We start from the raw sequence: 14,877 nt of genomic DNA on the forward strand, positions 1-14,877 counted from the left end.
TACCGAATAGAACCTGACCTATAAAATGTGGAAGAGGCTGAGTGTTTTTTTTACCTCACCCTCCCATTCCATGGTATCGCTCTGAGTCTTTCTTTAGTTCTGCGGGCCAGAGGCCGGCCTTCTCCCAAGAGGCATCCTCTAGTGTTTTGGGATACAGAGGGTTCTGCTTGGGTCAATTCCTCCCCTCCGCACCCAGACACTGACAGCCCCTGTGCAGTCCAGTCACTGCTGGAAGCCTGCCAGTCTAGATCTGAGGCCCAAGCGCAAACCCCAGAAGCCGGCTTGCACAGCATCCCTTGTCGCTTGCAGATCCTGAGTTTCATGTTGAAGTTAAACCTTGAGTTTGCATGATGTTAGGGAAATCTTTTTTTAAAAAAAACCCTAACTAGCTGGTGGTGCAAAATCAGGTGTCTGTGTGTGTGTGTGTTTAAAATCCCCCAAAATTCCCTATGCGTTTCACCAGCAGGCTTCATCAGAAGAATCTTGTTTGTCTTGCAGTAAATTCTTCAAAAGGAGCACAAGATCAGTAGCTACTTTTAACTGAGTAATAAATATATATTTTTTACCTGATTTTGCACTATCGGCCTTGGCCTTATTTTTTTTTTTTTAATCTCCTGGGGTGGCCCTTTTATTTTCTTCTTCTTACTCTAACTGGCCACCAACTAAAATGGGAAGTTGAAGGCACAAGCCAGTTCTTAGTTTTCTTTATAAAAGAAAAAAAATTATGCAGTTTTTACTCCAAGGAGTAGCAGCTATTGGGCTTCCCCCCACCCCTGAGGAAATGAGTTCCTACTTGTACTCCAGGCCTCCTCCTCACAAAGCACTGGCAGGCATTGTGGGTAGAATACCTATACCCCGGCTTAAGGCATGCGAAGGCGTGCTTATGCATCTCATGCAGGCATGTACCAAGGGTTGCTTGCTGTAGCGTTGACTGCTTTTGTCTGGGAACGAGATGGATAAGAAAGTGCAGAATCTTTGGTCCACTGGTATGTTTCAGTACCTTGTCTAGATTTTTTTAAACAATGGGAAATTGGAGGGGGGAAATGTCAGGTTCTCAAAGGTGTTCGAAGAGAGGAAGGCACTTCGTTAAAGCGGGGGGGGGCTTTCAGCATTGCAGAATCTTGCAAAAGAGCAGCTTGGTTATTCTGGCAAGTCACAGGGGCATCTATTGAGGCTGGAACTGGTGGCTAATAATGGAAAGAAAACTTTGTTTGGGGGCTTCTGGAGGTCTTCTGGTTTCACAGAAAGCAGGGGAGATGCAATGCAAGTACCACTGAAAGGATAACGGCAACTGTTCAGGTAATTGGACTGCTCTTTCACAGTCCCCATTTGCTTGAGTGGAATAGTGTAGAACAGGGTGGAATTCTAGCAGGAACTCCTTTACATATTAGGCCACACACCACTGATGTAGCCAATCCTCCAAGAGCTTACAAAAAAAGAGACTTGTAAGCTCTTGGAGGATTGGCTGCATCAGGGGTGTGTGGCCTAATATGCAAAGGAGCTCCTGCTAGAATTCGAACTCTGGTGTAGAACAAGCTCCCAGAGGATTGTGCCTGGGGTGCGTGGTGATCTAAGGAAAGGGCATCTCTGTGAAAGACTGCAGCCCATGCAGGGAAGGAGCAGAGAACATCCTGGGTTTCATCCTTTGTAGAGCTGGACTGAGAAAACCGATCTGCTATATTATTGCACATCAAAGGGAGAACCCTTGAGAACAACCACATATCATAATTCCGTTTCATTCTCTTTTATTGTTTGCTCATCAGTTCATAGCATTCTGTGACTGGCTAGAACTGCCTTCTTGTGCTGGTGCAGTCCAAGCGAAGTGTCATCTTTGGTGCACTTACTCCAGAAATGTCCCATTTCATTTTTCCTGGTGCCAGTGTTCCCTGGCCAGTACACAGTTTATCCTCATTAGCACTTCTCTAGCCGCCGTAGCCCCCAAGGGGCTCTCAAGACAGCTCACCAATTCTGAAACCAAGCAACGAAGTCCAAACAAATACAGCAACTGAACCTGGCTCGATAAGCACAGATCGATTTTGCATAGTCCCTGACAGCATCTTCAGCAGGGCGTCTGAGATGGCAAAGGTCTGTCTTAAAACAGGTGTGTCTTCACACCAGATGCATTGCTTTTGGCCCCTGGACTGTCACTGCAATTCACAAAATCTACACATTTTAGCCATTTTAATTTCCATCCATTTGAGTCTTCAACCAGCAATCTCGTCCCTCTGTCTCATCACAAGATTCACCTTCCCCTTACCCCAGTTTCCATGTTACCTCTGTCTTTCTCGAAGCTAGAGGGGCTGGCTTGCATTGCTGACATCTGTAGCTAGCCTCTCCATTTTCTGGGCGATGACTTTCTCACTCATTGCTGTGGTGGTCTCCTACTAATCCTCCTTGTGGCTTTCCGTGTACTTGGAATGTGTTTCTTAAAGCAGCCACCCAGTTACCCACCGTGCCATAGCCTAACTTGGTGTTGCCCTTGAATTTTTGTCCTAGAAGAACCAACGTCTGATGCACATTTTTGATCTAAAATAGTCTACTCACTTCGATCAACCTTGGAAGCTTGACCTTAAGGCGCTGAAGATAATTTTGTCATCCTTGCAGAAAAGAGTGTCGTTTACCTCATCTGTTGAATTCCGGAGTTTCCTTGGCTAGTTGTTCCTTGGCCAGTGTTCCAGCTAGTTAGAAAGCGTCTGGTCCTGTGCATGGAATGTGAGTGAACAGGTTTGCATGTGTAGAGCAGGATTGTGCCCCTTAGCCCCCACCCACCTTGTGTGTTCAGCTGCACACTGGCACAGACTGCGCTTGTTGGCACTTTCTGCACAACTGGGAGTGCTTCTTTTCTAGGGCTCCTGATATAGTGGACGACTCTGTGATCCCCTGTTGTGTCCACAGTCTGTATGTGAATGCCCCAAGTAAATGACTGGTATGGCAGATGCAGCTCTGTTTATATCAGGCTCCTTGTCCTTGAATGGGTTGTAGTACATATTTTCTGTAAAGGGGGAAATTACAGCAGTATATGTGTGGGGGATTCTTCATATTTCCTTTGACTCCATGCTCTTATCTTAACTGTGAACTTGTCCAGAGATGCAAACATTCCTTTTCTTTGGAAGCAAAATAACCTTACCTTTCCCCAAAAGTTCCTCCATTTAACAGTCTCTCGAGCCTTGACAATCTATGGGGCATCGGGAAATAACGTGTGTGTTTGGACTGTGAGGAGGGAATTGTTGGGTTTGAAACAGTCTCTCCCTCAGACGTTTGTGCTCTCTGACTGGAAGCAGCCTATATTGTACTTTGCGGCTAGTTTAGCCGCTGTCCCTGCTGAAAACTTTAAACTGAGGAGCCCTTCCACATCTGTCTGTAACCAGCTATTCTTTCTCATAACAAGCCTCCCTTACAAACAATTCCCAAAAGAGCATTTGTTTTTTCAGTGGAGAGGGTCAAGTCCCATCCCTCTTAAAACAGCCTGCTTTGGAAATCAACATCAGTTAGTCCCGCCAATGTCTTTCCTTTGGTCCTGGCTATCCTAGACTCACTTTTCTCCCTCATGTCCTTTTTTTGCACAAAAATTAAGTGCTCTTTTTTTGGGGGGGGTGACATCTGGTTGGCGTGCATCTCCCAGAGCAAGATCTAGTGTAATACAGTGACCTATGCACTACCTTAATTCTGTAGGCTTTTGTTCTGATAGGGATGCAGCCGATGCAGTCACTTGACTGTCCTTCCTGATTTTAACAACTGCTGATCCTTCTTTTGCATCCATCTCTTTACCAAACACAGTGTGCTTTCACTTGTCTTCCATTTATATTTTCTGATACCAGAAGGACTTAGTTCCAAATAGTACAGAGGTCACACTCGAGTGGTCTCTGGGACAAAATCTGGTCACCTGACCTTCAGTGTCTGATCCAGAGGAAAATAATGGGGGGAGCAACAGATGTGGCAGGGAGGCACAAGGGTCTTGCTGTTCTCCCTGCCCTCCCCATTTCCTTAAGATCATTCATGCAAAAGTAGTGGCTGATGCCATCGCTTGGCATTTGGATGTTGGGCTCGCACGGTTGGGGGAGCTGGGGGTGAGGCAAGAAGCCTCTGCCTTCTCTTGTAAAGAAAATATTGAGAGGTTTACTAAAGATTGGGTTATTTAAGGTTTTAAATATTTGGGTTGAGTAGTTTTTAGTTAATTTTTGGTGCGCATGTGCACGTGTGTAGATCTGGTGGTACACCTCTTGGATCCGCGGGGCAGCAGGGCACAACAGGATTACCTCTCAGACTTCTCCTCAACAAGCCGGTTTAAAAAATAATAATAAAAACACCCCGATGAAGTGTGCGTTCTGATTTAATTCTCTTCTCCCCTCCCCTCCTGATTGCTCAAAACTCAGGTACCAGCCTTTGCATGGAATGTCAGGTCACATGGGGGTTTTTTTGTTTACTTTTATAGTCTCATTAACTGTACAAAACAGAACCCAACCCGGTCACCGAAACAAAACGGGCCGAGCGGAACCTGGGCTCCTGAGGCTTCCATCGTCACTTTGGGAGTTCTTTCTCTTTGTTGAGGACCTCAGCTCAGTGAACCTCCCGCCAACCTGTGCACATTGGTTCAGTCTACGCTTAGTATGTGTGAAGTTCAGTTATCCAACGCTAGCATGATTTAACCTTCCAAAGGGAAGAAATTTTAACTGAAGAAAAAAAATATTTGGGGGGGGGGGAAAGTACTGGAAAATATGATAAAGAAACCCACATTCTGTTGTATTTTGACAGAATTATTTTTATTAAAATATACATCCATGTGCAGATGCCAGTGTCCTTCTGTGTGATTCTACCCGTCTTTCCATTCTGTCGCTGCTTGTGCACTACATCTCCTGGTGTGCACCACCTGTGTATTTGTGCCTGCGTGAATGTCAGAACATTAAGTACACCTGTGTCTTTAACTGTTTATCTGTGTATTTAGTGGGGTGAGCCTCTTCCCTCCTTCCCTGGTTACCTGAATACAGCAGACCGTTGTAGTGTGATGGTCGGTGGATTATGAAAGATTAAACTGCAAATGGAGGAAATTTTTAGGGAGGCATATGAATATCCCAGATTCTGGGGGGTGGGGTGTCAGCAACATTTAGTACTCGGATTGGACACTACCAAGGAAAACCAAGGTTGCCGTGCAGAGAAAGGAAATAGCAGATCACCTCTGAACAACTCTTGTCTTCGAAAACCCAATGACCTTTTATTGTATATGTCTATACATGCCAATAAAGGCCTGTCTGATATCTGAAAACCCCGTGAAGGGTTGGCATAAGACAGTTGTCACTTGACAGCGCTTGAATATTCCACGTGTATTTCGGTACTTGTATTGAAATACTTTGTGTGTATTATCTGGTGAAATCAAGGAATTGTTTTTTTGAACCACACATAGGGCATCACTTTTAAACCACATCTTCCAGCTACTGTGGAGAAACTATCTCATGATTTACACTGGTGTGATGCTGTCTCAAAAAGCCCAGTTTTGATTCAGCATTTAGGCCCCAGCAGACAAGCAGATGATAATGATGGAACACTCAAGGGGGAAAAGAGACTAACAGTAAGAGGGTGGAAAGGCCTCACGGGAGAGGCAGAATCAAGGATTTGAAGAGGAAGTATTTGCATACCAGGTGTTTGGGTGATGAGGTAAATGTTGGAAACATGAGTCATTCATAAGATCTGAATTCCCTTTTTGTAAATAAGAAAATATTGAAGCTGAGTAAGGAAATATGGAAGCCAGTGAAGCCTTTAATAAATCAGCCCATGGCTAGGGGAAATTAGGCATGGCTGATGTTTTTTAAAAAGGCCTCAAAATATAAACATTTCTGACACTTTTCCACAAAGCCTTTTAAAACCTTAAGAATCATCGATAAATGTCAGCTTCCCTTGAGGTTCTGAAGTGTACCGCTGCATTCTGGACTTCATATAGTCTTGCTGCTGAAGAAGTGTTTGTACCCTTGAGGTGAAGTGCTTCACCAGTTTTATTTGGTGTGTGTCTCAATTTTTGCAGGTAATCATGTATTTTCCCCTGCCCTTCTTCCAAGAAGTTTAGGGTGGTTTTCTTTTTCCTATTTTATCTCAACAGTTCTGTGTCTCAAGCTAGGCAGAGTGTGAGTATGGCAGGTAATGAGCTTCTATGGCAAAGGGATTTTTGCACACTGGTTCTCTGTCATTCAGGTATTGGAAAGCCACCTGGTTTTCATTCTTCAGTTTAACACTTTCTGAAACTGCATTTTTTTCTTATGTTTCTTAAGTTGCCTACCTCTTGCATGTTCATTTGGTTCTCCAAACCTAAGTTTTTTCTCTCCCTTTATTGAAGCACAATTAAGTAGTGATTTAAGAGTGTGTGGTGCCACCTGGGAAATTTTCTGTTCAGATAACGCCTCATTTTTGCTTCCTTGAAGTGGCTCTCATGAAGAAAAAAGGTAAAGGTAGTCCCCTGTGCAAGCACGAGTCATTTTCGACTTTGGGGTGATGTTGCTTTCACAACGTTTTCATTGCAGACTTTTTACAGGGTGGTTTGCGATTGCCTTCCCCAGTCATCTACACTTTCCTCCCAGCAAGCTGGGTACCCATTTAACCAACCTCAGAAGAATAGAAGGCTGAGTCAACCTGAACTCATGAAGAAGAGTTGGTTTTATATCTCACTCTTCACTACTTGAAGGAGTCTCAGAGCTGCTTACAGTCACATTCCCTTCTCCCCACAGCAGAAACCCTGTGAGGTAGGTGGAGCTGAGAGAGCTTGGAGAGAACTGTGACTGACCCAAGGGTACCCAGCTGGCTGCAGGAATCAAACCTGGTTCTCCAGATTGGAGCCCACTACTCTTAATTACTACACCAAGCTGACATACTGTGTTCTTGGAGTGTGGTATTTTTGCAGCATTCTATCCCTGAAAATTATAGTGTAGTCCAGTGCTCATTGACACCTTTCCTGGTACAACACCTCCCCCCAAGTGTTTGTAGAAATTGGATGGGGCTAGATGTGACTTCTCTAGCAAGGCTTCTAACTGGTGCTGCAGATTTTTAAAAATATCACTTTGGCCAGCAGCTTCCTCTACGGCACAAGGATCTTCACTATGTAATTTAGGTAAGCTGCAGCAGCCATTTTGTGGCAAGTTCTTTCAGCAACCATTTTGTGACTGCGTTCACCACATGGCGTCAGAATTCCAAAAGTGCCGTCAAGTTCATAAAGGTCGCGACCTTTGGCATAGTCCTAAATAGAGTTTAAAAGGTAAATGTCCCCTGTGCAAGTACCCAGTTGTTACTGACTCAAGGGGTGATGCCACATCCCAATGTTTTCTTGGCAGACTTTTACGGGGTGGTTTGCCATTGCCTTCCCCAGTCATCTACACTTTACCCCCCAGTAAGCTGGATACTCATTTTACCAATCTCAGAAGGATGGAAGGCTGAGTCAACCTATCTGAACCAGCTGAACTCGGGTCATGAGCAGAGCTTGGACTGCAGTACTGCAGCTTACCACTCTGTGCCACGGGGCTTGCTAAATAGAGTTACACCCTTCTAAGCCCACTTCAATGGAATTAGAAGGATCTCACATTTGTTAGGACTGCACTGATGAACACCAGTATGTTTCAGTCCATCATAGAAAGGAGCATTGCAGGCAAGGAGCGGAGCCAAATTCAAATGTCACTTCTACCACATGGTCAGTAGATGGCACTAAAGTCAAACTTGGGCATTATAATTGCCTACTCTACAGAGCTGTTGCCGTAATTGCCATGATTACCTATGTGATATCGTATGGGAGTGTAAAGTGCTATACAAATTCTGAATATTCCAAATGGCCCTTCTATTAGGGTACAGAGCAGTGTGCTACTGACTAGTGAAAGTATGCTATAAAAATAATCAAATCTGAACAGTTGACCCCAAGTTGAGATCTGTTTTTGAAATGGGTATCTTACTAGCATGGTTTCTAAAAATTCCCAAGTGTGACTTGCAAAACAAAACCTCGCAGTCATAACACTGACTGTATAGGGCAGTGCATTTTTGCTTCAGCCACCAGACTTTCCATTAAAAGTCACCATTAATATCTAGGCAGCAGCTAATTCCCCTGGGCTTGGTTGAAAGGAACACTGTCCAAAACACAAATGGCTTTTAGGGAGGGCATATATTCCCCAAATCTGCACACACCAAATCTACGGCCTGCCACTATATAAGCCCACTCTACCTGCATTGAAAGCTGAGAGAGCCTGGTTTGATCTTCATCGTGGTCTCTGTGCAGTCCCACACATGGGTCTTGCCGCAGGCAACGAATCCATACCTCGGAATCTCCAATAGCTCGCCTAGAGCGGGGGTTTTTTCGTGCTTTCCGCTCGCCCTGGGGAGTAGGCATCGACTGCGCATGCCTGGAGCAAGCGGGAGGCGCCATTCCCACTCAGTTTTTTCCTTTCCGCCACCCAGACAACACCTACCTTGCTGCATTCCTCTCCTCAGCTCGTCTTCTCCTGTTTCGTATCGTACTCTCCTTTTTCTCTTACCTTTCTTCTATCATTTTTCGTCCTTATAATTTTTTTTTTTAAGCCCTTATTTCTGCGCTTTCCTTTCCCTGTTTTTCTCCCCTCCCTCCCTTTCCTTGTCCGGAGCATATGGAAGGGAAAATTACTTTCAAAGTGTCAGAGGTGTGGATCTAAAATCCCTACTTCAGGCGGACATTCTTACTGTCTTTTCTGCTTGGGTGAAGTTCATCGGGTAGATACTTGTCCTCATTGCGCCAACTTTGGTAAACAGGCGCGAAAAAACTGAGCGGCCAGACTTCAAAGTTTCCTGCTCGAAAAATCTCTTCGGGCTATGCCCAGCTCTGATTTGCCGCCTCCCCCACAACGAACGGGAGATTCGGCTGCGTCGGCTGCTCCTCAACTTCACAAGAAGCATAAGTCCGACAAGAGACCATCCAAGCACTCCGACACCAGCCACAAGGCTTTGAAGAAGTCTCGACATATCGATTCGTTGGCCTCGGCTCTGAAGAAATCCCGTGATCCGACAAGGTCGACTCTTGACGACATCCCCAAGGGCTACTGCTTCGACCACTATAGCGACATTGATGGCATCGGTTTCCACACACTTGGCTCCAATCCAACCTCTTGTTCCTCCAGAGCTTTCGGCACCCTCCGACGTCATCTCCGATATGCCTCATCTCACTCCTCACTCCCCAGCTGCAGTCGAGGTGCCGTTCAACATCCTCGAACCCGACCCCCGTTCAGATCCGACTTTCTCTCAGGAGCATCCCTGGTCTTTGCTTCAGGCTGGATCCTTTCGAGACATCAGAGTTTCTCCTCTCTACAGAGAGTCGTCAACACAGGTTTCCACCCAGCATGTCTGATCCCACTCACCGGTTCGACGTCGTGATTTCCGTTCACGCTCCCCAGTCTACTGTGAATACCAGAACTATTTCCAGAGGGGTCAATATGAATATTCTTCGCCATCTCCCAGACACCGCCAGTTTACCATCGCTACTCCCGTTCCCCCTCAGATGAGGGTTTCCCTTGCTCTCAGTACCGTGAATTCGAGGTCACATCCCACAGCCGTGATGTATCAACACCTTGAATCCGTGACTTCGAATCTCCTCAGTATTGTGAGCCTTCTCGAACCAGAGACCCGGAGTATCTCTCTTCTCGAGACCGTGAAGCCCTTTGAGTCCGTGAACCTCCTCGGTACCAAGAATCTTTTATATCCCGCACAGCTTCCGCCACCATATCTGCTGCTCCAGCTACGACTTCTACATCAGCCATGACTTTGACTGCCTTACAAGTACAATCTAAACCTTCCGAGGAATATGCATCCACATCTGCACCTACCAAACCTCTGATCTCCTGCAACCAAGGAATCCCAATCCGACGGGGACAGCTCAGGCTCTTCTGACTCTGAAGATCCTCCTGGCTCTCCTGCCTCAGATTTCATGCAGCCAGCCCGTCTTTCTCCATCGGACGGTTCGAAGGCCTACCTTAGCCTGATTACTACCATGGCTGAAGCCTTGAATGTTACTCTTCCTTCCAACTCACCCAAGGTTTCTGACATAGTCCATGATTTGGTTCAGGCGGATTTCCCAACGGGGTCACTCCTACCTATGTTGCCAGTGCACTTGGAAGGGCTGCATGAGGCCTGGGATAAACCTGCTTCGATTCCACCTACTTCGAAGTGCTTTGACTCCCTGTACAGAGTACATGCTCCTGATTCTAAATTTTTAGCCTCCCATCCTGCTCCAAACTCCATAATCGTCCACTCAGGGACTAAAGCCAAACCATCCAGGCACCCTACTCCTCCCGATTGTGAGGGACAGAAGTTGGACACCTTGGTTCGCAAGATTTACAAGCTTGCCTCTACTAATTCCAAGCTTAATAATTACTTGGCTTATTTTGCTGCATATACATTTAATCTCGCCAACCAATTTACTCCTCGCATTCCTTCTCTGCCTGAAACTTCTCAGAGAGCTGCATCTAATTTAGTCTCTGAACTATCACGAGTTTCGAAATAGCAGATTAACACCATCAGACATGCAGTTTCCTGCTCATCTAGAGTTTTCGCTTCATCGGTGGCATTGCGTCGACACGCCTGGCTGTGGTCAACCAACCTGCAACCCGACATTAAACAAAAAATCAAAGACCTACCTTTTGATGGTCTTGGTCTCTTTCATGCATCCACTGATGAAGTCCTCTCTTCAGTAGATGATGGCCGCAAGAGGGCAAAGTGCCTTGGAGTCTCTCAGTCAGCCTCTCAGCAGTTCAATCGATCTAAGCCCTGGAGACCATCTTTTCAGAGACGTCAACGCTCTCCTAAGCAATCCGATTACTGGAAGAGGAACCCCCCCCCCAACAAAAGCAACCCTTCCAACAGAGGCCATGCTCTCAGCAGACAAAGAAGTCTTCTCAGCCAGCCAAGCAGTCTCTTTGACTCCCCTCTGCATCTTACTCAACAGCTGAATCCCTGCTATCAAACACGTCTTCTCCCGTTCTATCCAACCTGGAGCTCAGTCACCACGGACACTTGGGTGCTCACCATAATCCGCCTAGGTTACACAATCGAGTTAGTTTTGTCACCTTACCACCACTACTTCACTGTTACGCCACCCTCTCCTAATCTCAAACGAGATTCTGGACTTGCTCCAAAAGAATGCCATAGAACCTGTTCCTCCCCACCATCGGGGGACAGGTTTCTACTCACGATATTTCCTGGTGCCCAAGAGGGACGGGGGCAAGCAACCCGTTCTGGATCTCAGGAGACTAAACAAGCGGATAGTCTACAAGAAATTCAGAATAATATCCGTCCAATCCATCCTTCCCCTAATTCCGCAGGATTCCTGGCTGGCATCCCTCGATCTCCAGGACGCTTATTTCCATGTGACCATCAGACCTCAGCACTGCAAATATCTTTGCTTTGCCGTGTGACAACATCACTTCCACTATCGATCCCTCCCATTCGGGCTGTCCACCGCCCCCAGAGTGTTTACGAAGTGCATGGCAGTAGTCGCAGCTGCCCTGCGTCTTTGCAACATCCCAGTGTTCCCATACATAGGCAACTGGTTACTCATTGCTCCCACAGCACATCAACTGGTGAAGAATTTCAAAACAACACTCTCTCTTCTCACCTCCCTGGGCCTGTGTGTGAATGCTACCAAATCTCACCTCACCCCAACTCAGGACCTACAGTTCATAGGTGCTCGTCTCTGCACATCTCCTCATCTCGTTTTTCTTCCCAGGGATCGTGCCCATACCATTATGTCCCTGGCCCAGGAGGTCATACGTACCCCAACGCAACCTGCAATTACCATTCAACATCTTCTGGGCCTCATGGCCACAACAACCTCGGTTCTTCAATTTGCAAGACTGCATATGCGGCATCTCCAGCTTTGGTTTGTTCGTGCCTACCATCCACACGTTCAACCACAGAATACCATTCTCACTGTATCTCAGAGGGTTCGGCTCTCCCTTGTTAGGTGGACAGTACCAGACAATTTACTTTGCGGAATGCCCTTTGTTCTTCCTCCTCTATCTGTCATCGTGACTACAGATGCCTCCAAGTGGGGATGAGGAGCCCACTTAGAGGACAAGACTGTCAGGGGTTTGTGGACTGCGCCCGAGAGGGCCATGCACATAAACTGCCTAGAACTCATAGCCGTTCACAGGGCTCTTCAATCGTTCCTTCCGTCTGTAATCAACCGACATGTCCAAATCACAACCGACAATATGGCCACAGTTTTCTATGTGAACAAACAGGGCGGTACCAGATCTATCCATCTGTGCCGCATAGCCATACTTGTTTGGGAATCGTGCATCAAAAACAGCATCTACCTGACTGCCATTCACCCCCCAGGGATAGAGAATGTCTTGGCCGATTCTCTCAGCAGGATTCGCATAGACGATCACAAATGGTCCCTCAATCCACGCTACTTACATCGCATCTTTGCATGCTTCGGGACTCCAAAAGTAGATGTTTTTACTACGAAAGACAACTCGAAATGCCCTCTCTTTTATACCAGGAGGGGCAACAATGCTTTCCTCCACAGCCGGAGGGGTCCTCTTATCTTTTTCCACCAACCCCTCTAATTACCCGATCTCTACTCAAAATTGCTTGGGACGATACAGACTGCATACTGATAGTGCCATGGTGGCCACGGCAACCGTGGTTCACGAGACTTCTTCAAATGTCCCATCACACTTATTGCCGCCTTCCCCTGGCAGACGATCTCCTCACCCAAAATCATAGCCAGGTATGGCACCACAACCCCCAAATTCTAGGACTTACGGCTTGGAGAATTCGGCCACATCTTTTTCACCGAGAGTAGTGGAAGTTATCCTGAATGCTAGAAAACCTTCTACCGGGCACTCATACCAGTGCATGTGGAAGCGCTTCTGATCCTTTGCATCCTCTCAACAACTTGATCCAGAGTCTGTACCTCTCCCTTTGATCCTGGAATACCTGCTGTCTCTACAAATGTCGGGGCTCAGCTATTCTTCTTTAAAGGTTCACCTTTCAGCCATTTCTGCTTTCCACGAGCCTACTGACGGTCAGACTGTTTTCTCCCATAGACTGTCCAAATCATTCCTCAAGGGCATGTTGCACCTTCACCCTCCTATCAAACCGATTGTGCCAGTTTGGAGTTTGTCGTTAGTTCTTTCACAACTTATGAATCCCCCGTTTGAACCCTTGGCCACTGCGGACCTTAATCTTCTCTCATGGAAGACTGCCCTGTTGGTTGCTCTCACTTCTGGCAAGCGGGCCAGTGACTTGTGTGCCTTCCGTTCTGACCCACCTTATACAGTTTTTCATAGGAACAAAGTGGTCCTGAGAGCGGATCCTGCTTTCTTACCCAAGGTTGTATCAAAATTTCATCTTTCAACTTCTACGTTGTTGCCCAGGTTTTTTCTAATCCTAAGGGCTCTGGACAAAAAGCTCTACACACCCTCGACGTCAGAAGAGCTTTGTCTTTTTACCTCTCTCGTCCACAACCGTTCCGTAAGGACCCTAACTTATTTGTGGCCTACGGCAATCCTCAAAGAGGACGTAAAATTTCTACCCAGAGACTCTCTAAGTGGGTATCCATTGCAATCCGGTTGTGTTACGAAGTTGTTAAGCAACCTTTACCTGAGGGTCTTAAGGCTCACTCGACTAGAGCAGTCTCGACCTCCTCGCCCTTCCTGGAGGGCGTCTCCTTAGAAGACGTCTGTGCTGCTGCATCATGGTCCTAGCCATCCATGTTCGTCTCGCACTATGCCTTGGACATTCATGCCAGACGGGATGCCTCCTTCGGCCAAGCAGTCCTCAGGTCCATCTTCCACTGAAATCACCCCAGGTGAGTGCATGCATACGTTGTAAGTATGAGAATGTTTTTTTTCTTGTCAGCACCCACCTTCCTTCTTGACTTTCAGCTTGCTAGTCACCCATGTGTAGGACTGCACAGAGACCACGATGAAGATAAACAGGTTGCTTACCTGTAACTGATGATCTTCGAGTGGTCATCTGTGCAGTCACACACGCCCACCCAGCCTTCCCCTCTGCTGGCTTCTTCTGCCTTGGTTTTTACCTTTCTAGACTGTCAGTAGCTGCTGGAAGAAAGTGAGTGGGAATGGTGCCTCCCGCTCACTCCAGGCATGCGCAATCGATGCCTGCTCCTCAGGGCAAGTGGAAAGCGCACACAAAAAAATGCTCTAGGCGAGCTATTGGAGACTCCAAGGTATGGATCCGTTGCCTGCGGCAAGACCCATGTGTGGAACTGCACAGATGACCACTCGAAGATCATCAGTTACAGGTAAGCAACCTGTTTATCTTGGGGCCTGGGGTAGCCTACAGGAGAGGGAATAGACCCCTTTCCTTTGTAATATACCTGAAAGAGTGAAAAATGACTGGCAGAATGCATCAGATGTACTACAGGTCTCACAAATCGGCATTAGGAGACCCAGTTCCAATTTGTTGTGTTTGGGCTAAAGTTTGAGCAGATATAGGAAAAGGATATCCACCCTTCTTCTCCTCCTCAATTTCTTACAAGCCATGGTGACTGAAAGAGGCCAGGCTTTTTGAAAAACTCCTCAGGGAAGCTTATTTTGACACGACATTTCTAAGCTGAAACAAAGCACTCTATAAATATTCAGGTATCCCAGAAGTATGGGATAACCTGATTAATTTTGTCCGGACTAGCGGTGGCCAAACTTGCTTAACATAAGAGCCACATAGAATAAACGTCAGATGTTTGAGAGCTGCAAGACAGGAAGAAAGGAAGACAGGAAAATAGATGAGGGTAGGGAAAGATGGAGAGAAAGCAACTTTAAATACATGCCTTCTCCAAGCTGGCCGACAAGGCGGTGGGGGTTTCAAGAGCCACACAATATGTGTGAAAGAACCACATGTGATTCCTGAGTCACAGTTTGG

Source organism: Heteronotia binoei, chromosome 14 (genome assembly GCF_032191835.1).
Source record: "Heteronotia binoei isolate CCM8104 ecotype False Entrance Well chromosome 14, APGP_CSIRO_Hbin_v1, whole genome shotgun sequence".
NCBI classification, from domain to species: Eukaryota; Metazoa; Chordata; class Lepidosauria; order Squamata; family Gekkonidae; genus Heteronotia; species Heteronotia binoei.